General features: G+C 40.6%; 1 protein-coding gene and 1 pseudogene across 2 annotated transcripts in view; both read right to left on the bottom strand.

Annotated features, from left to right (window-relative positions):
• Nucleotides 1–21,172, bottom strand: part of LOC311628739 (GTPase IMAP family member 7-like) — a 322,213-nt gene that overhangs the window by 242,199 nt on the left and 58,842 nt on the right. The window lies entirely within an intron of this gene.
• Nucleotides 452–19,324, bottom strand: LOC311628867 (GTPase IMAP family member 4-like; annotated as a pseudogene). The gene is made up of 2 exons (XR_014797077.1): nt 19,254–19,324; nt 452–1,358 (listed from the first exon to the last, which is right to left on the bottom strand). The product of XR_014797077.1 is annotated as a GTPase IMAP family member 4-like (transcript).

Here is a 21,172-nt window from a genome sequence, read left to right as displayed (position 1 = left end):
TTCTATAAGCATCTCTAGCTATCCATTACCTAATGTAAATCCTTGATTTACCTAACAACTAGATAAAATGATCATTGTCATTCCAAAGGTAAAAGTATGAAGTAGAAGCCACAGGTGGAGATTGTGCACCAATCTAGAAAGAATTTAGAGGAGAAATGGTTACTAGCAATAAATGCAAAAAGCTTGGAGTCACCATCTTTTTTTCTCATTCATTCCCCTTCTCTATTTCTGAGAAAGAGCTCAGTAGATAGGGGTTATCCACAATTTCTACTTTGCAAATTGAGAATGTGTCTCTCCCTGTAGAATAAATAAAATATATACTAATTGACAACAAGAAACGTTGTCACCCAGTCCTGAGAGTGTGAGAGATAGAAACAGATTTTGAGGAATGAAAATATGGGGAAGGAACACTTGAAAATATGCAGGAAACATAGACAGATTTTCATTAAGCTTAATCTTCCTTGAACAGAAATGAGAAAAAAGCGAAGTAAACTCCAATGCTCTCAATATTATGTCAAGCATCTTTTTCTGACTTTCCGCTTCACCTCTGGCATTTTGCTGCCTTAAAACACAGCAACTCTCCCTTTCTGCCAATTCCATCTCCATTTCTACCTTTCTCTTTTCTTGCTCCAGTTTATCCTCCAGCTTTCTGATTTTCTCTTCATACTCCGCAATTAACTGCCTCTTCTCTCTTTCCAGCTCTGCTCTAAATTGTTCCTGTATCATTTGAATTTGTTTCTGAATCTCCATCTCAGATTTTTGGTACATCATAGCAGTATAGCATCCCCCCTTGTTCCCCATCACTATGAACTAGACCAATCCCAGCAGCTGTGTCCTCTGAGCCATCTGTTCAGCCCGTCTCCTTATTGTTAAATTCACAGTGATGATCCTTGAACTGCTCCATCAAATCTTGAATGCCTTGTTGAGCTTCCTTTAAGTAATCATGGAACTCCATGCCTTCCAATTCATCTTTCTGGGTGAATAAGATAAAAATGTATCTCCTAGCTTTGGGTCCAAACATTGGTAGCATCTTCTCCACATCCCTTTGTTCTTCCTTTGAGTACCGGCCCAGTGGGACCACCAGGATCACAGCGTGAGGCCCAGGGGTGTTCAAAAGGATGCAATTAGCAATCTCCCTTTGTGTGTCAGCATCCTATACCTTGGTGTCGAAAATGCCATGTGTATCCACAACAACAATTTCTCTCCCATTCCATGTGCTGCTGTCTTTCTGACAGACCTTGGTGATGGATTTTGCTGCCATTTCTGAATAAAATGCTTTCTTTCCAAGGATGTTCTTCCCGGTGGCACTTTTTCCTGCTCCAGTCTTACCCACTAAGACAAGTAGCAGTTGTGAATCTCTGGGATTGTGGTTTCCAAACCCTAGGACATCAGGAAACAAAACCATAGCATTAAGATTGACTTCCAACATTTCCCACTGCAAGTGCCTCACCCACTGGTTTTTCTCTATTGTCCACTAGTGTCCTGTCAGTGAGCCACCTCTTCACACATAGGTGGTCTGTAGAACCCATGGGCCTCACCTCCCTACTGCAGGACTTGGATGCCAGAAGCCAGTTCCAGTATGTCATAACTGCAAGAGTTTTATCAAAGATTGATGGAACTTGGAGACTCAACAAGGGCTGAGTCACATATGTTATAGCCTGTTGGGAATGGCTAAAAGCATTTCCACAAATCTGAAAAGGATGCATTAAATTGATTGTTTACTGCCAGACTTCTAAGGGCATCTTAATCTACATGTTATTCCCTACTCCTGGCTAAACACCTGAACAGCTGGAGGTAACTCTCCAATTCTGACAATGGATTCTGAATGAAACCCTACCATTTGATGTATGTATACATCTCCACCTTGCCATAGGACAAGTTCTTCTAAGACAAGGAGAACTTGGTTTCTTCAGCCAAGCTCCTCTGCCTCCCCTTTTTCCCCACAAATGCCTTTCAAAATTATGTTTTGTCTCTGGACTCATTATTAATTTATGCACAACCCTTTCTCTAGGTTTCCAGAACCCTTCCAAATGCCAGATCAAGACCACCGACATTATTTGGGGAATGCTCATAACTTCTAAGGAGTCTCTTGGGCTTTTCTCTCTGACCTTTGGAGAATTCTGAGCTGCTGGTAGTAACTGTTCCTCATAAGGTAAAATGTAGAAAGTAACACAAAATCTGACTTTGGGACATCACAATGGAAGGTCTCCTTCCCCCAATTTATATCTAAAATGGGACATTTATTTTTCCCATCAAGAAGCCAGGTAGGTGGGTGAGTCAAGCCATCCCACCCTTGCAGGGGAAAAATGGCACATTTGGAGAAAGGCAAAGTATTTCTTTATATTTTACGTATGCAGCCATCTCTCAGGGATTCCGAAGCAAAGGAGAATAGAATACCATACTTTTAAATTATTCCCTTAATGAGGAAATCTAATGAAGTTTCCTATCTTAAATTAATATTTATAAGACTTCTAACCAGAAAGTAGTGACAGTTCTCTGGAGTTACTCTAAAATCCATTGATACATAAATAATAGTAATAACAACTCATACAGAGTAGTATTGGTATACACTTTTTTAATTTCACTTGGTTAAACATGTCTGTTTCTTAGGTTACCTGGAAGTTAATAACAGAATAGCATAGCCTATCACCTGAATGATGTTTAGAGATCACTATGTTAAATCATCTTCATATCTCTTTCCATCTTTCTAGTCAGTAATTACCTGCTTATCTCTTTCATGTGTTTATAAAGTTGAAGTTATCAGGATTTGTTGAGCATAGACCAGGACCATAGAGGTCAAGTGACAAGCACATCTGAGAACCTGTTTCTCCCTACAGGAAGAGTCTGTCAGTATAGCCTCTGAATAAGACTGATTCCTATAGGAGGAATCCTGTTTTACAACCACCTGTCTCTGCTTTGAGTTGATGCATCCATCACCAAAGTGACAATATCGCTGACATAATTGTAAACTTCATTTTGTTTTTCAGAGATATCATCACCATTTACCCAGTTTCTCAAACTAAACTAGGAATCTCCCTAGATTCCTCTATTCCTCTTATTTTCCAGACCTAACCCATTGGCAAGTTCTCCTGGCTCCATCCACAAATCCGACCACTTCTCTCCATTTTGAAGACCATCACACTAGCCCAAACTACCATCACCTTCCATGAGTCAGCAACCCCCTAAACTATGTCTTTATTTCCATTATTCTCTCTTTTTCTATTCTGTACATTGGAGTGATTTTAAAAAATATATATAAATCAAACAAAGAGAGATTAGAAAAACCATTCCTAAGGCAGAGTATCCTGCTTTTGATAACCAGAATTCTGGGGTGATAGAAGTATATTTCCAGAACCTGAGAGCCGTAGCTATATGATGGTTAAGATGAAGATAAAATGCAGATGGGAGTTCAAAGTATTATTTAGTTAGCACCACAGTGTAAGACTCCAACCGAAGGCTATCTGGATGCCATTAGTTGGTCATTCAGAGACAAGTAGGAAAATCATGGGAGATAAAATGAAAAGTAATCAAAGGCCAGTTCCAACACTGCAACCATTTGTCAATGCTGGCAGTTTGTGTGATAGACTGAAATATAACCATGAAATAATCTAATTTCTGTACAGCTGCTTCTTTATCATGTTGATCTCCAGGGCCTCCCACAAGGCTCTGAGTCTGTTTCTTCACCCCTTGCATCTGGGTGGTCCCTGTGACTTGCTCTAAATAATAGAGCAGTAAACTCATGATGCTAGTAGACTCTAAACTTGCTGATGCACTGTGGCTCCCTGTCTCTTGTTCTTCAGAACCCTGCAACAGATTGATGATGAAGGACAAAAAGACTGGTTATGCCTATCATCCTAGCCTGCCCAAGAGTCTTCTAACTACCAGATATGGCCATGGAGCTATCCATTTCAAAAGTTCTCAGTTGCTGGATCTTGAAAGTATTATGCTAAGCAAAATAAGTCAGATGAACAAAGTACAAGAACTAAATTATTTCACTCACATATAGAATATAATATAGAAAACAATAAGGGAACAAAGAAACTCATAGTTTCAAGCAACAATATGGTGGTTACCAGAAGGAATGAGGGGAGGGAAGATGTTAAAGAGGTAAAGAGAGTAAGTAAAATATATGGTAATGGAAGGAGACAAAATTTTGGGTGGTGAGTAGAGAAAGTAATACACAAATGACATATTATAAAATTTTATACCTGAAACTTATATAAAGTTATTAACCAATGTTACATCAATAAATTTTATCTAAAGAACTAGAAGCCCGGTGCACAAAATTCATCCAAGGGGGTGTTTGTGCCTCAGTCCAGCCTGCAACCTCTTTGGGACTCCTTGCCAGTCTGATCACCCCCAACTGCCCTCCCTTGCTGGCCTGGTCTCCCCCAGCTGCCCTCCTCATAAGGCCTGATATCTCACAACTGCCCTCCCATGCAGGCCTGGTCCTCCCAACTGTCCTTATCTATAGGCCTGGTCCCCTACTACTGTCATCCCTTGCGGCCTGGTGTCTGCCAACCACCATCCTCTGCCGACCTGCTTACCCCACTGCTCTCCTCTGCTGGCCTGATGATCCTCAACTGCCCTGCTCTGCAGGCCTGGTCACCCCAAACTGCCCTCCTCTCCTGGCTTGGTCACCCCTAACTGCCCTTCCCTGCTGGCCTGAATGCCCCCAACTGTCCTCCCCTGCTGGCCCAGTCATCTCCAACTACCCTTTGCTGCAAAACTGGGTTCCCCCCAAAAGTCCTTCCCTGCATGCCTGGTCCCTCCTCTCTGCCTTCCCCTGCTGGCCTGGTCACACCAACTTCCCTCCTAAGCCGACCTAGTCACCCCCCACTGCCATCCTCTGTTGGCCTGGTCACCCCTAACTGCCCTCCCCTGCTGGCCTGATTGGCCCCAACTGTCCTTCCCTGGAGGCCATCTTGTGTTAGGCATCTTGTGCCCACAGGGGTGCAGCTATCTTTGACCACATAGGGGCAGACATCTTGAGTGTTGGAGTGACAGGCAATTTGCATATTACTCTTTTATTAGCTAGAATGATTATCCAGTTGTGTACTTAATCACCAGCTTACTCTGGTGCATAAGCATGTCTGGCTGAGATGAGCCCAGTTTTGTAAATCCAAGGACTGCCCAGCTATATACCAAATTGATTGCCAAAGAAATAGTTGAGGTGTTAGGGAACTAAATTGTGGTGTGGTGTAGTGTGGTGCCAAATCAACAAAAGTTCTACTGATATTGTTGATTTCTGTAGATAAGGGAGTAAAAAGAGGATGTGTGAGCAACTTAGTTAGCCAGTCTATTGAATTTGTTGGTAGCGAGACCTCCAGAAGCCTGGGAATTTGCCGGAACCTGCTGGCAATGAACAGTACCTGAATGAGGGGGTGAGGATAAGAAAAAGACAGACAAGAACAGATGGAGTCGGGAGGGCTCAGACCCGAGGTCTGCTGCCGCGAATTTTATTTTTCCAACCTTTAAATATAATTCTGAAGGAGGAAATATTTATTTCAGGCAATCATGCTACCAAAATGAGTTCCTGTACAGATAAGTTCCTTCAGCACCTGACCTTTTACAACCACCTGACCTTTTACAACCACCTATCTTCCTCTTAACTCGCAGCTCCTTCTGCGTCAGCAGGCTCCTATCAATTGTTTTACCCTAAAGCAAAGACATCTGCAGTTAGCAGTATTCCTAGGCGTAGTAATAACTTTCCACTTAGGTTAATGGAAAGGGGGTCAAATGGAGAGCTGTTTCCTACACCCATGCCTGCATTCAGGCATATAGGATCCCTGCATTCAGGGCAGCTCCCCACAAGAATTAAGAGACCTGAATAAATAAATTCCTCTCATGTTCCTCTTTCCCAGTCCTCTCTCAGGGTGAAGAGAGTGATAGAAAACAGCTAGAGAGGCTACCTCTGGCCCTTCTGATGTGTCCATATCATAGGATTTAGGGAATAAGAAACCTCATCAGCCTGGGATCAATCAGGATACTTTAACCTCTCTTCCTTTAGAGCAGTGTTCTCAACCTTTCTAATGCTATGGCCCTTTTGTACAATTCATCATGTTGTGGTGACCCCTAACAATAAAACTATTTTTGTTGCTACTTCATAACTGTAATTTTACTACTGTTATGAATCATAATGTAAATATCTGTGTTTTTTGATGGTCTTAGGTGACCCCTGTTAAAGGAGTCTCAACCCAAAGGTTATGGTTTGGGGTCACCATAATAATTTTATGGTTTGGGGTCACCATAACATGATGAACTGAATTAAAGAGCTGCGGCATTAGAAAGGTTGAGAACCACTGCTCTAGAGTTTATCCAGTTCATGAGGAGACAGTGCAGAAGACTGTGAGAAAGCAAGAGCTGAGTCAATTAAGAGAAATTATAAAATAAGGTTGGAAATATTTTGTTTGTTTTTGCTCAGATGGGGACTAGCAAAGAGGACAGGAGATCTCACTGCCAGGTTCCCTCCATCCCATCTGGCCTAGGGAACCCAAGCACCCTCTCACCATGGCCGGTCCTGGGTTCACTGAAGTTGGAAGGAGTAATGTCCAATTGAGCTGCCATTGTGGTTTAAATTTCTGTAGATAAGAAACAGAATTCATTTTAGGGAAATGGAGAGTAACTGAAAACCATAACCTCATGCAGCCAACAGTTTTTTTTAATTTTATTTTCCATAAACTTGCTACTTCACTTAACTTTCCCTATTTCCCAACACTTCTCACCTCCCCATTGTCAGTTTCATTTTCACTTGTTGCTTCTTCTCTACACAAACATATTTTATGTGCTTTCTCAGCTCTGGTTCTGGGTGCCCTGCCCCATCCATTCAGTAAATTATTGCTTTGAATACCATCTGTATGTCCTCATAGCCCAGACCCTCCTCAGAATTTTGAAATTTTATATCCCATTCAACTTCTCCATTGGGCAAATTCATGGGCATCTCAAACAGAACTTTACAAAAATAGAGCCTTTGACCATCTCCCAACCCCAAACTCCAGACTATGTAAATGATTCTACTCCCATTTAGGTAGATGCCATCACCATCCAGCCAGTGGCTGCTACAGAATCTTAGAGTTATCTGCATCTCCTCTTTCCTCACTTGCTCATCAGTCTACCATCAACTCCTATAGATTCTACCTCCAAAACATGCAAAATGATCCATTTTCCCCACTTCATGATAAGCCAAGCCACTTTTATTTGTTTGCCATGATTAAAACTCCTAACCAATCATTTCATCTCCAATTCTTTTTCTCCTCTATAATCAAGTCCTACTTTAAAACTAAATTTTATTTTTTTATTCCCTTCAATGATTCTTCCCCAAACAACATCACCAAAAACAACTTGCCATTTGCTCTAATCGCATTCCCAAGGGTTCCTACAGAACACGTACTATAAAAGAAGCGGTTTGCTTTTTTTTTTTTTTTCCTATGCCCCTTTAGGTTCTGAGCTTTGTGATGATGATAGGACCAACTGTGTCTTGCATTTCTCTTATTACCTGGAACAAACACAATACTGTACATAGAGGGGTTCTCAATAACTATTTGTTAAACAAATAAATTCATCAAAAATATTCCTGATTCTTACTTCCTTTCAGATCTTTATGTCCAGCATACATCTCTGAAAAATATTATACTCTCCTTATTTATCAATGTTTAGAGTCATACAAATATATTATTACATTTTAAATACCTTTTATCCTTGCTACCTAAAAACATTTAGCAATAGGGAAATCTGTTTGAGAAACTCACATTGGAGCAAAGTATGCCTGCAACAGGCTGAAAATGTTAATTGTTAAGGACAGGTTCATCTCATCACAAGCCATAAAATATATGAGAAATAAAATATACTTGAAATACTATGAGAAAGGCAAACTCCTTTCTAAAAAAGAGTTATGTCTTTTCTCTTAAGAATAGGGAATAGCCGAAATTAGTTTGGCTCAGTGGATAGAGACTTGGCCTGCAGACTGAAAGGTCTCAGGTTCGATTCTGATCAAGGGCATGTAACTTGGTTGCGGGCACATCCCCAGTAGGGGGTGTGCAAGAGGCAGCTGATCGATGATTCTCTTTTATCAGTGTTTCTAGCTCTCTATCCCTCTCTCTTCCTATTTGTAAAAAATCAATAAAATATATTTAAAAAAAGAATAGGGAATGGAAAACAACTTCCTGTAAACTGGGAAGAGAATTCACAGAATTTATACATATCAGCTTCTGTCACAAAGTCTATGTTGGTGATGGGATTCAAAGGAGGGATACACAGAGCTATGTTTATTATACTTCCTAGTACTCTTCACCCACCAGCTGCCCTCAGAGCTAATTCTGTCTGCTCATGCTACTCTATCCTGGAAAGCTTAAAATTAATTTAGAAATCCTATAGGTGGTGAAAGGAATTGCTGGTACTTGTACAAATATTCTCTGACCAGCTATGAGGAAGTATGGGACTTAGTTGAAAAGTCTTAGCCTTGGATGTTTATTGGAATCTTTATGCTTAGTCTTCAGATGTCCTTGCTTAAAGGACACTGCAGAGGCATGTGTCTTTTCAAGTATGCTTATCTTACTGATAGTATCTAAGAGTTAATTTTAGCTCAAGTTGTTGTTACAATAAAAATCTAAGGAGGCAGGTGAAAGGGGCTGTTTGGTCCCTATAGTCAAGCAGTCCTTTGTGGTGGGTATCTTTTCTGTTTTCCCCATCCTGCACGGAAAAACAACAGGTTCCTGAGTGGAGGAGCTGGGGATGAAGAAATCAGAGAAAGAGACAAGAGGCAGAAATAGATTCATAAAGCTGAGCGCTAGGTGGGTGCCATCTCTCTGATGAAAAAACAGTCACTCTCACCACAGACAACATGTTTATTGGTTTCCAAAGGAGATTTTTAAGGTCAAAAGGAGTTTCGGGTGTGCCCAGATCCTATTCATCAAGATCTTGGTAAGCTACTCATTTTTGGTACAAGATTTAGTATATCAAGATCTGGGTAAGTCAAGGTCCTATTTATTCCTCATTCCAAGCACATGGATAAAGATAAGAAATCAGTACTGATAACAGGATTCTGCCAGTGCCCTTGGGCTCAGCTGATAAGAATGAAAAGAATGTCCATGTGCCTTCTCAGGCTTCTCTCTACAGTTTTTAGCCCTCTTTCTTTCTTTCTTTCTTTCTTTTTTCCTTCCTTCCTTCCTTTCTTTCTTTCTTTCTTTCTTTCTTTCTTTCTTTCTTTCTTTCTTCTTTCTTTCTTTCTTTCTTTCTTTCTTTCTTTCCTTCTTTCTTTCTTTTTTTTACATTATTTTTTATTAAATTATTATCTGTGTACATATTTTAACATTGCCCCCCCCTCCCATACATACCCCTCCCTCCCCAGAGTTTTGTGTCCATTGGTTGTACTTATATGCATGTATACAAGTCCTTCAGTTGATCTATTATCTCCCCCAGATCTCCCTACCCTCCCAGCTGTAATTTGACAGTCTGCTTGTTGCTTTACTGTCTCTATATCTATCTTTTGGTTCATCAGTTTATAATGTTCTTTATTATCCATAAATGAGTGAGGTCATGTGGTATTTCTCTTTCATTGACTGTCTTATTTCACTCAGCATGATGTTCTCCAATTCCATCCAGGTTGCTGCCAAATGATGAGAATTCCTTCTATTTTATGGCAGCATAGTATTCCATTGTGTAGATGTACCACAGTTCTTTGATCCAATCATCTGCTGATGGGCACCTAGGCTGTTCCAAATTCTAGCTATTGTAGATTGTGCTGCTATGAACATAAGGGTGCATATATCCTTTCTGATTGGTGTTTCTAGTTTCTTGGGATATATTCCTAGGAGTGGGATTACTGGGTCAAATGGGAGTTCCATTTTCAGTTTTTTGAGGAAACTCCACACTGTTCTCCACAGTGGTTGCACCAGTCTGCATTCCCACCAGCAGTACACAAGGGTTCCTTTTTCTCCACAACCTCACCAACACTTGTCGTTTGTTGATTTGTTGATGTTGGCCATACTGACAGGTCTTAGCCCTCTCTTTCACAGAAATGTGTATCTGAGTCATCATTCTTCCATCGCTCAGGGTCTGCTGCCCAACCTCAGCAAACAGAAGTCTCTGAAAGAGGAACTAATTTGAAGAGCTAAGCTTTTATAATGAATTACAGCCTAAAATTAGCAGAGGCAGAAAACAGAAAGCAATGGGAAGCATATGCTGAGCGCAAGTTTGCTGGAAGGTTTATGATATAAATCCAGGGAAAGGTTCCTTCTGCCACAAATCCAACATTTTCCTCCCTTTCCCCACAACACACACACAAACACCCTTATTCCTTTACCTGGAAAACCTATGTCTTCCTCCCTTTTCTAACTTTGAAGGCAAAGTTAAGCAAGGACATTGAAGGGAAGGAGGGAAGAGGAAGTTAGGGAAGGAGCTGCTCCAACTTGCTCTTGTAAGAGACAGGCCCACTTTATCATTAAAACATGGCTGAGGAATATCTGCCCATGGGCCATGTAAGGCCCATGGAATCATTTGGTCTAATCCTTCCATGGCATTAGGGGTGAGTTAATTAGATATTTCACCAAAAAATAGCAGACTAATTTATAAGTTGATAATTTTGTATGGCCCATGATTGATGTTATAAATATGCACATGGTCCTTGGCAGATTCATTACCCCTGATACAAAACAACCTTTTGCCTTTTGTTGATCTGCCTCTGTGCTTACTGCTGGTAGAAGCTAGCCTTGGTGTACAGCTTGGCCCCTTTCACACACATCCAGGCCCAAAAGAGCAGCCACAGACTGTGAATCTCTTTGCAGCTACAAACAGGTAGCTTAGGGTTAGTCACAGGCAGGTCCTACATCAGATTGCCTTCCAATAGACTCCAGAAGCAACACACCTATGGGTTCAGACCACATAAGAGCATGGCCCAATTAGCTCCACAATTAACACACCTAAAAGGAGAACTTGGGAGACAGCAGATATTACTGGAGCAAATTCTGCTTTCCAAAGTTAGCTCCATCACAATAGCTCATACACTGTGATTGTGGTTGATTCCCAACGAGCCTGAGGATCAACCACACCCAAGCAAGACTCCACTACAAGGCAGGCTCACATATTCTACATAGGGAAGATCTATCTCAGGTGCTCAGGAAGACTCTGCCACTAAATCCCAGAACACATCTAATACATAAGTTCACCATACCAAGACTGGGAGACAAAGATTTACCTAATACATAGACTCAAATACAGAGGGGAAGTCAAAGCCAGGAAACAAAGAAACATGCCCCAAACAAAAGAACAGGAGAAATAACCAGAAAAAAAAAAAATGAAATGGAGGCAAGCCAGGCACCAGATACAAAGTTCAAAACAATGGTTATAAAGGTGCTCAAGGAATTAGTGAGAACTTCAACAAAGAAATAGCAAATATAAAAATGGCATAGAACTCTGCCATTGGCCCACACAGCAAAGGTTAGTGAGTGTGATTCATGTTCAAGGGCACATACGTGTGTTGCAGGTTTAATCCCTGGCTCCAGTGGAGGGATGTGAGTGAAGCAACCGATCCATGTTTTTCTCTCCTGTTTATTGTTTGTCTTATTTCCTTCCTTCCTTCCTTCCTTCCTTCCTTCCTTCCTTCCTTCCTCCCTCCCTCCCTCCCCCCCCCTCCCTCCTTCCCTCCCTCCCTCCCTCCCTCCCTCCCTCTCTCTCTCTCTCTCTCTCTCTCTCTTTCTTTCTTTCTTTCTTTCTTTCTTTCTTTCTTTCTTTCTTTCTTTCTTTCTTCTTTCTTTCTTTCTTTTTTTCTTTCTTTCTTTCTTTCGCTGCTTCTTCTTCTTCTTCTTCTTCTTCTTCTTCTTCTTCTTCTTCTTCTTCTTCTTCTTCTTCTTATCCCTCTTCCTCTCCCTCTCCCTTTCCCTCTCCCTCTCCCTTTCCCGCTCCCTCTCCCTCTCCCTCTCCCTCTCTATCTATCATCTATCTACCTCCCTTCCTCCCTTCCACTCTCTACAGAAGATCAATGGAAAAAGAATACTTCAGAAGAAAAAAAAAAAAGGAAACAGAATAGGCAGTGTCCAGAGCCTTATTCCAGAGCAGATAGAAGGAACATTTAAATCAAATAACATCCATTTGGAATTGGTGAAAGCTGATGAGACAGCTCACAGCCTGGAAGGGCAGAGGATGCCTGGAGAACAGAAGGATTGGGGATTTGGGCTGGAGAAAGCCGTGATACCATGGAGCTAAGGGAGTCAGAAGGAAGCTGCATGGCACCAAGTCCACATCCCTTAGTGACAGCATAACATCTATCTGTGGAAAGGAAGTCCACAGAGCTGCTGGAGGAAGTGAATTCTAGATCTAAGTCCACAGCCACAAGAGGCTGAGTCCAGAGGGGCATCCTGAAGAACTGCCCAAGCCATGCATTGCTGGGGGAAGAAAAACTAGCAGATGTGTGGTTGGTTTGACTCTGTTTAGTCTTTGCATTTATTCACTAAACCAAATTCATAGGACCTTTCAAATACAAACACTCACCAATGACTGCGGTGCAGGTGAAGGTATGGAGTTGTGGAGTCTGAGGAGAGATTATGGAGGAGAGTGGGTCAGGGAGATGACAGGGAGTCTGGCTCTGGGACATTCCTGACTCTATGGACCTAAGCAGCCATTTTTCTCCTGAAAAACCAGTTCCTCTCAGCAGTCTCAAAAAAAGCCAATAGAGCCTACAAAACTACATCCTGAGTAGTACAAAGGACACAAAAAATTTGAATATCTCTGAAGAGCGCACAGGGACTGGGTTCAAGGGAGGCTGTTCAATCCCAGAAAGCAATGCAGCAACCTCCCTACCTGTCAGAAACAAGTGATTGAAAGATTAAGATTGACAGGAGAAAGACAGGCTAACGGAGCAGATTGGTCCTGCCTGCTTGCAGTTAAGACTATGGAGATACACACAGAGTAGTGGTGGATCTCTTGGAACACCAGCATGGTACTGACTACATAACAGGAAACTGAGAAGTAGCAGATACAACAGAAGAGTATGCTCTTAAAACAGCCCTCATGGGCCTTAAAACTTGGCTGAAATTAATGACTTTTCACTTTTAAATTTTATTTTTTTATCTTTTATTAAACATTTATTTATTTTTTGTTTTTATTTAATTTTTTCAAATTATATTTTCTTCATTCTATTTTTATTTTTCACTAGGGGCCCAGTGCACAAATTTGTGCATATTGAAGGGAACGGTGGGCTGTGAGTCTGCAGTAGGCACAGGAGTGGGTCTCAGCCTATTCTCCGTATCCTGGCCCAGCCCCTCCTCCTGCAGCCCTGGTCCCCTGTCTGCCAGCAGCCCCGCTCTCACCCACTGAAAGTGTGCAGCAATTTGGGCCAGTGCCAGCAGCAGGTGTGAGTGGGGCTGTTGCCGGCAGGGGATGTAAAAGGAGGCTACTGGCCCTGATCTCACCTCAGGAGCAGGGGGAGGTAGAGAAGTCATGAGGGGTGATTGGGGCTGGCAGCTACCGCTTGCACCTGCGGATGGTGCCAAGCAATCGGGCCTGGCACAGAGTGTGGCTAGTGCTGGCATCTGAAGCAGGCAGGCAAAGTGGTTAGGGGTGAACAGGCAGGCAGGCAGGCGAAAGGTTAGAAGCCACTGGTCCCAGATTGTGAGAGGGATTTTGATTGCTAGTAGGATATCCTCTTAGGGGTCCACCATTGCAAGAAGGTGCAGAAGGCCCCCACTTGTGCACAAATTTTGTGCACCAGGCCTCTAGTATTACCTAATAATAGAGAAACATGTAAAGTGACGGTACCTTTGTTACACCCAAAGCCAATCAGAGTGAGTATGCAAATTAACCCAACAAAGATGGTTGTTAATTTGCACACATACATTGAGCCTGTGATTGGAGGTGTGGGGAGGTGAGGAACCCCTTCCCAAGACTAAAGCCTGGGGCGGAGGCTTTTGGTGGGAAGAGGCTGAGTTTGGGATTGGAGGGAAGGGGAAAATATCAATGGAAACATATCCTCAGGTGAGAATAAAAAGAAAAATAAAGAAATGTCATATCCTATGAAAGACACATTTTTAAAATGTTTAAAGAAAGTTGCCATTTTTTCATGGTGAAGGGACTAGAGAATGTAACTTGTATTAGAAAAATACCTTGGTGGCTTTGGTGACTGGCAGTGGCTGTAGCAGTGGGATGATGGGCTGGAGCCTTCCCTTGATTAGCCCAGTTGCCTCAAGTAAAAGGAGGCCAGACTGTGGCTTAGGTCTGCTCCCAATAGGGAGCAGGCTTAAGCAATCAGTAGGACATCCACCGAGGGCTCCCAGTATGTGAGAAAGGGCAGGCTGGGTTGAGCGACCCATTTACAGTGTACGAATTTCATGCACTGGGCCCCTAGTCTATATATATAAATAAAAGGCTACTATGCCAAGTGTTCCCTTGGGTGTTTCGCCAACAGGGAGTTCCATTGCTTGCTATGACATGCCTTGATCACAGGGTGTAATGTGGAACAAAGAAGGCCCTGGCCGGCAGCCGGTAGCCACTGAGTCCCTACCCATGTATGAATTTTGTTCAATGGTTCTCTAGTCATTAATAAATCAATAAAAAGCAAGTGTTGGTGAGAATGTGAAGAAAAGAGAACTCTCATCAACTGTTGGTGTGAATGTACTTTGTGAATGTAGATTAGTCCAACCTCTATGGAAAATAGTTCATATGGTCCTCAAAAAAATTGAAAATGAAACTGCCTTATGACCCATTGATTCTATTTCTGGGTATATATGTGAAGAAATACAAAACACTAATGCAAAAGAACATATTCACCACTATGCTCATTGCAGCATTATTTACAGTAGCCAAGATATGGAAGCAACCCAAGTGCCTATCAATAGATGAGTAGATAAAAGCTTGATACATATATACAGTGGAATAATACTTGTCCATAATGAACTAAATGTTATCATTTGAAGCATCATGAATGGACCTTGAGGGTATTATGCTAAGTAAAATAAGTTAATTAGTGAAAGACAAATACCACATTATTTCACTAACGACTAATATAAATGAAAAAAACAAAAACCCACAGAAACAGACTTGTGGGTTCAATGCAGATCAAATGTTGCCAGAGGGAGATGAGGATTGGGGGACTAGCTGAAAAAGCTGAAGGATTTAAGAAGTACAAATTGGTAGTTACAAAATATTCACAAAATGTAAAGTACAGCATAGGAAATATAGTCAATGATAGTGGAATAACTATGTATGGTGCTAGGTGGGTACAGGAAATATCAGGGAGAATACATTGTAAATTGATTGCCTAACCAATATGCTGTACAGCTAAAATCAATACAAAATAATAGTGAATATAACTTGTATTAGAAAAAGTGAGAAAAGAATTTAAACCACATACAAACACAAAATCATTCACAAGTTTTAAATAGTACAGCATAAGGAACATAATTAATAGATGAGAGGATAAAAGCTGTTTCACAATACTTAGTGTAAAAACTAAATATGGTGGCCAGTTGGTACTTGAATTATTGGGGGTATCACTTTATAAATTATATCACTGTCTAACTAATATACTATATACCTGAAACTAATATAAAATAATATGAATATTAACTATAATAGAAAAATATCAAAGATATTTAGAGTTTATATCTATTCTTGGAACTCAGACAATCTGAAGAGTATTGATAAAAAAACAAAAACAGTGAATTGAAAAACAAATATTTCTTTTTTAACCCAAAATCTACTTATATAGTACTGAATAAAGGAGCAGTGTTGAAAAATGACTTGGACTTTTAAAACAAGGGTATATTTCACAGACTAAAAAAAATGTACATATGGTACCAATCTAACACAAACCCAGAAAATAGAAGAGAATGAAGAATATCTCATTTTTTTTTTATAAGGTCAGACATACCACAGAGTCAAACCAGATGCAGATATTACAAGAAAAGAGAACTATAGCCCAATATCCTTAATGAAAATAGACACAAAAATATTTTTTAAGATATTAGCAAATGAAACCCAACACTGCACACAAAACTACTATATTATCACTGAGTTGGATTAATCTTATCTGTCCAAAGTTTGTTTAACATCTATACATGTAAAATCCTAAGGGGCCAAACAATTGAATGACTGAACTACTGAACAACCAGACACTATGATGTGCACTGACCACCAGTTGGCAGATGCTCAATGCAAGAGCTGCCCATGCTGGTCAGTGCACTCCCATAGTGGGAGCGCTGCTGAGCTGACCCATGAGTGACAGAGGCAGGGCTCACAGATGGTGAGTGCAGCTGAGGCAGCATGAGCTTCTCCTGATTGGGACTGACAGGGAGTGAGCCCATGGCAGGTGCAGAGGGGCTGGGATAAGTGGGAATGGCAGGGAGGAGCAGCAGGAAGCATTGGACTGCCTGTTTTGGCCCAATTCCTACAGGCCACATTGAGGGAGCCCACTGGTGCATAAATCCATGCACTGGGCCTCTAGTTTGATAATAAGCATTACTAACCATCAACAGATTGCAAAAAATATATAATTATTTCAACCATTCCAGAAAAAGAATTTGATAAAATATAAGAACAAATCATAATTAAAACCTCTTAGCAAACTAAGAAAAAAAGGAACTTCCTCCATCTGATTCAGGACACCTAAGGGGGGAAATAAATGATTTCTACCATCATAATTAACAGCAACAGGTTAATGGTTTTAGATTTAATATTAGGCATCAGGCAAGAATGTCAGTTCTCACTACTTCTCTTCAATATTATCCCAGAGACTCAAGCCATTGCAGTAGGACAATAGATAGAACAAAGTAAAACTCTTTATTTGCAGATGACATGATGATGTGTATAGAAAAATGTTAATGACTATAAAAAAAACAGTAGCTAAGAGAATTTACACAATTGCAGGATACAAGATCAATATCAACATTACATTTTTTAAATAATACAATTTAAAATAAAAAAGTTAAGTTTAAGAAAGGATGTACATAAGTATACATTGAAAATTGTGATAGGAAACCAACATCTAAGTAAATGTAATGTTTGTGGATTGAAAGATTCAATATTTAAAGTGGCAATTCTTCCCTAATTGATCTATGAATTCTAAGAATTGATCTATGAAAACTAAGTATGGTGTCTGGTGGGTACTATAATCTCAAACAAAATCCTAACTGAATTTTTGAAAGAAATTATTGAGCAAAATTTTAAACTTGCAAGAAAAGGCAGAAGACATGGAATAACCAGAACAATTTTTTTTTTAAAAGGAAAAGCATTATGGAGGACTTACAGTACTTGATATCAAGATTTACTATAAAGGCATATTAATCTAGATAATGTTATAGGGGTGTAAGAACAATGCAGAGATCAATGGAATAGAATACAGGATCCCAAAACACATCTATATTTGAATCATCAAGTGACTTTTCAATAAAGGTGCCAAAGCGATATAACTGAGAAGAGACAGTTGTTTCAAGAAATTGTGTTGAAATAGCAAGATATTTGTGTAATGAGCAAAATATTTTAATGAAAAGAAGACATGTAAGTGATGAATAAGCACATTAATAAATGCTCAACTTTTCTAATTTTGGTGAAATGCACAGGAAAGCAATAACAGGCTACCGCTACACACCCATTAAAAGTACTAAAGTTATAAACACTGACAAGATCAATGTTGGCAAGGATGTGCTCTCATAGATTGCAAACAGGCATAGAAAAAGCTACCAAGATGGTGACATAAGTAAATTCAGATACTTGCCACCTCCCACAAACACATAAAAATTACAACTAAAATACAAAACAACCACCATTCAGAACTGCTTGAATGCTTACTGAATGGAAGTCCTTCGACCAGAGAAGTAAAGAAGAAAGCACATTGAGACTGATAGAAGAGGTGGAAGTGGGCTGGTCCGACAAACATGTGGGCCCCTTTTTTAATCTAAAGAGGTATCACCACTGCAGAGCCTCCCTCCTTCCCCCACACCCACATGAGCAGCAACGGGTCCCAGTCCCAAACCAGACACTCAGCCTAGGGTTTCAAAGCTAGGAAGAGAAGTACCCATCATTTTGGGCTGTAAAATCCAACAGGGATTGCAGCTGAGTGATGTGGAGACTGCTGGAGACCCAGGTGTTGCTCTTACAGGGCCAGTGCACAACCTTACTCAGACTCCATCCCTCAGGCTTCGGACTTTACTAAAATAATTGAAACAAGCAGCAACTTTAGGCATCAGCATGTCCTAAACCTTCAAAAAAAAAAAAAAAAAAAAAAAAAAAAGGCCTAAGAATCAGCACTAGTACCAGACTGCTTTACTGCTTTACTTCACAGCTGGGCCTTGTCTGGGCACTTCACAAGTCCAATACAGGTAGCAGCCATCTATAGTCTTCTCTGTAGTTCCGGTTGGGTGGCCACAGAGCCAGTGTACCTGGTGGACAACCTGAGACCATACCAGATTACAGCTTGACACATCCACAAGTGACATACACAAGGGGCAGACTCAGTGAGCACTACAGCCCCAATGAAGCAAATTTCATTTCATAGGGGTGTCTCCTGCACAGCTTCTCTTCCACTGTATTCACAGCTGGTCCTCAAGCCAATTGGCCTGGAGATCAATTACTCCCAGTTATACCAACAGCATTCAAGGTTCAACTTAAGACTGTACACACAGCCTACACAGCTGCATACCTAGAGTATCAAGTTCAAGAGGCTGTGGAGGTTGAGCCACTGGGCCCCACAGTATACCTCCTTCACAAGGCCACAGTACAAATTTCAAGAGACATAGAAGCTCTACGTACTAAAATAAATAAACAAAGGGAAACAGTCAAAATGTAGAGACAAAGAAACACGTCACAAGTGAAAGAAATGGAAGCAAGCAAACTACTGAATACAGAGTTTAAAACCATGGTTATAAGGTTACTCAAAGATCTTCATGAGAACTTCAAGAGACTTAGTGACACTTTCAAGGATCTTAGTAAGAATGTCATAGACATGAAAAAGGACAAGTCAGAAATTAAGCATGCACTAACTGTTATAAAGCAAAATTTACAGGGATTTGACAGTAGAGTAAAGGATTCTAAGAATGAAATAAATAATTTGGAATATGAAGAAGCAAAAAACACCCAATCATAAGAGAGAGAGAGAGAGAGAGAGAGAGAGAGAGAGAGAGAGAGAGAGAGAGAGAGAGAGAAAACAATAGTGTAAGGAACCACAGTTACAACTTCAGACAACATCACATTATGGGAGTGCCAGAAGGAAAAGACAAAGCAAGATATTTAAAACCTATTGGAAGATAATGACAAAATACTACCCCTACCTGATAAGAGAAATAGACTTACAAGTCCAGGAAGCACAGAGAGTCCCAAACAGGCCCAGACAAAAATACATAATAATTAAAATGCCAAAGATGAAAGATAAAGATAGAATCTTAAAAGCAGCAAAAGAAAAACAGTTAGTTACCTACAAGGGAGCACCAAAAAGATTGTCATCTGACTTCTCAACAGAAACTTTGGCAGGCCAGAAGAGAGTGGCAAGAAATATTCAAAGTGATGAATAGGAAGGACCTACAACCAAAATTACTCAGAAAGCTATCATTTAGAATTGAGGGTTAGACACAGAGCTTCACAAACAACAACAGCAACAAAATAATCTAAAGGAGTTCATCACCAGTAAACCAGTATTACATGATTTGTTGAAGGGTATGAAGAAGAATAAAAATATAAAAATATGAACATTAAAATGGCAATATCTATTAATTGAATCTATGAATAAAATAAATGAACAATAAATCTAATGAATAAAATAAACTGATAAATAAAATAGAATCAGAAGCTTGGAAACATGCACTAGACTGAGAAATCTCAGAGGGAAGGGAGGAGGTGGAATAAGAAGAGGTTAATTTAATATCTTGCATGCACATATGGACACAGACAAAAGAATTGTGAAGACCTCGGGTAGGGCAGGAACCAGGTAGAATGGGGAAAAATGGAGGCAAAAAAGGGAAACATTTGTAATACCTCAACAATAAAGATTTTAACAAAAAATAAATAAATAAATCTACCACCTTTGGGTTGGGGGTGAGGAATAGATAGTATCTCATAAAATAAAACAAGCAAACAAGAAAATCCCAATTCTGGGATTTTCTTAAGAAAAATAAATAGACTTGTATGTGAATTATAGTATTTATAATAGTTATGAATTATAATATTCATAATAGTTCACACAGGAAGCACCCAACTATTCTTCAATTGGTGAATTAAACAAATTCTGGTATATCCATACTGTTGTGGGTAAAATTGTGCCCCCTAAAAAGTGATTTTAAAGTTTTAAAACATGAAACCTCAGAATGTGTTCTTATTTAAAAATTAGAGGCATGGGAGGGGTCCCCTTAGCCCAGCCTGCACTCTCTTTAATCTGGGTCCTCTCAGAGGATGTCAGCCCTAAATTGGCAGTCACATATTCTTCTCATCTGGGACCACTGACTCCTAATGCTCCCCTGCCTGCCTGCTTAATCGCCCCTAACTGCCCCCTTCTGCTGGCATGATCACCCCCAACTCCCCCCGCCCTCCCCCCCATAGCCTAGTTACATCCAACTGCTGCTGGAAAATAACTCAGTTTCACTAAAAAAGAGATGTTGGCAGGAAACCAGGAAGGCTGGTCAACAACCTTAATTGAGACATTGTTAGCTGAAGCAGCCTCCACCTTTTTTGTCCTGTGTAAGTTTCTGTTATTTCTTGCCTAAGGGCTACATGTAAATTTCTGTTTATGTTGCCTGAGATGTTTTCCCCAAAGCCTCAATAAAAGGGGATGGCAGGGTCAGAGCAGGAGTAGTTCTCCACTAGAGTTGGACTACCGCCTGGCCCCCCATATCGCCAAGTTGAATTTCTTCAAGTCTCAAGTCTCTTTATTTGTGTGTGGCCCTTCTCAAGAACCTGAACCCTGAATTGGAACTCTTTCTACGCAGGCCGTGAAAGAGATTCCTACAAACTGCCCCCTTCTCCCTTCTGGCCAGGTCACCCCCAAATGCCCCATATGGCCTGGTCACCCCATGCAGCCTGCTGCTTGGTCGTTTGGTTGCCCCTCACTAACCCCTCTGCAGGCCTTGTCACCCCACACAGCCTGTTCAGTTGCGATGGTCGCTTAGGCTTTTATCTAGATACGCTCTTTGGAGGTATAACTTGTTCAGATGGGGTCATGCTGGAGCTGGGTTGTTCCTTAGTCTAATTTGATTGGTGT

Source organism: Pipistrellus hanaki (assembly GCF_964339955.1).
Source record: "Pipistrellus hanaki genome assembly, chromosome: 10".
Lineage (NCBI taxonomy): Eukaryota > Metazoa > Chordata > Mammalia > Chiroptera > Vespertilionidae > Pipistrellus > Pipistrellus hanaki.
The sequence above is the reverse complement of the archived record's forward strand: the minus strand, read 5'-3'. Positions and strand labels throughout refer to the sequence as shown.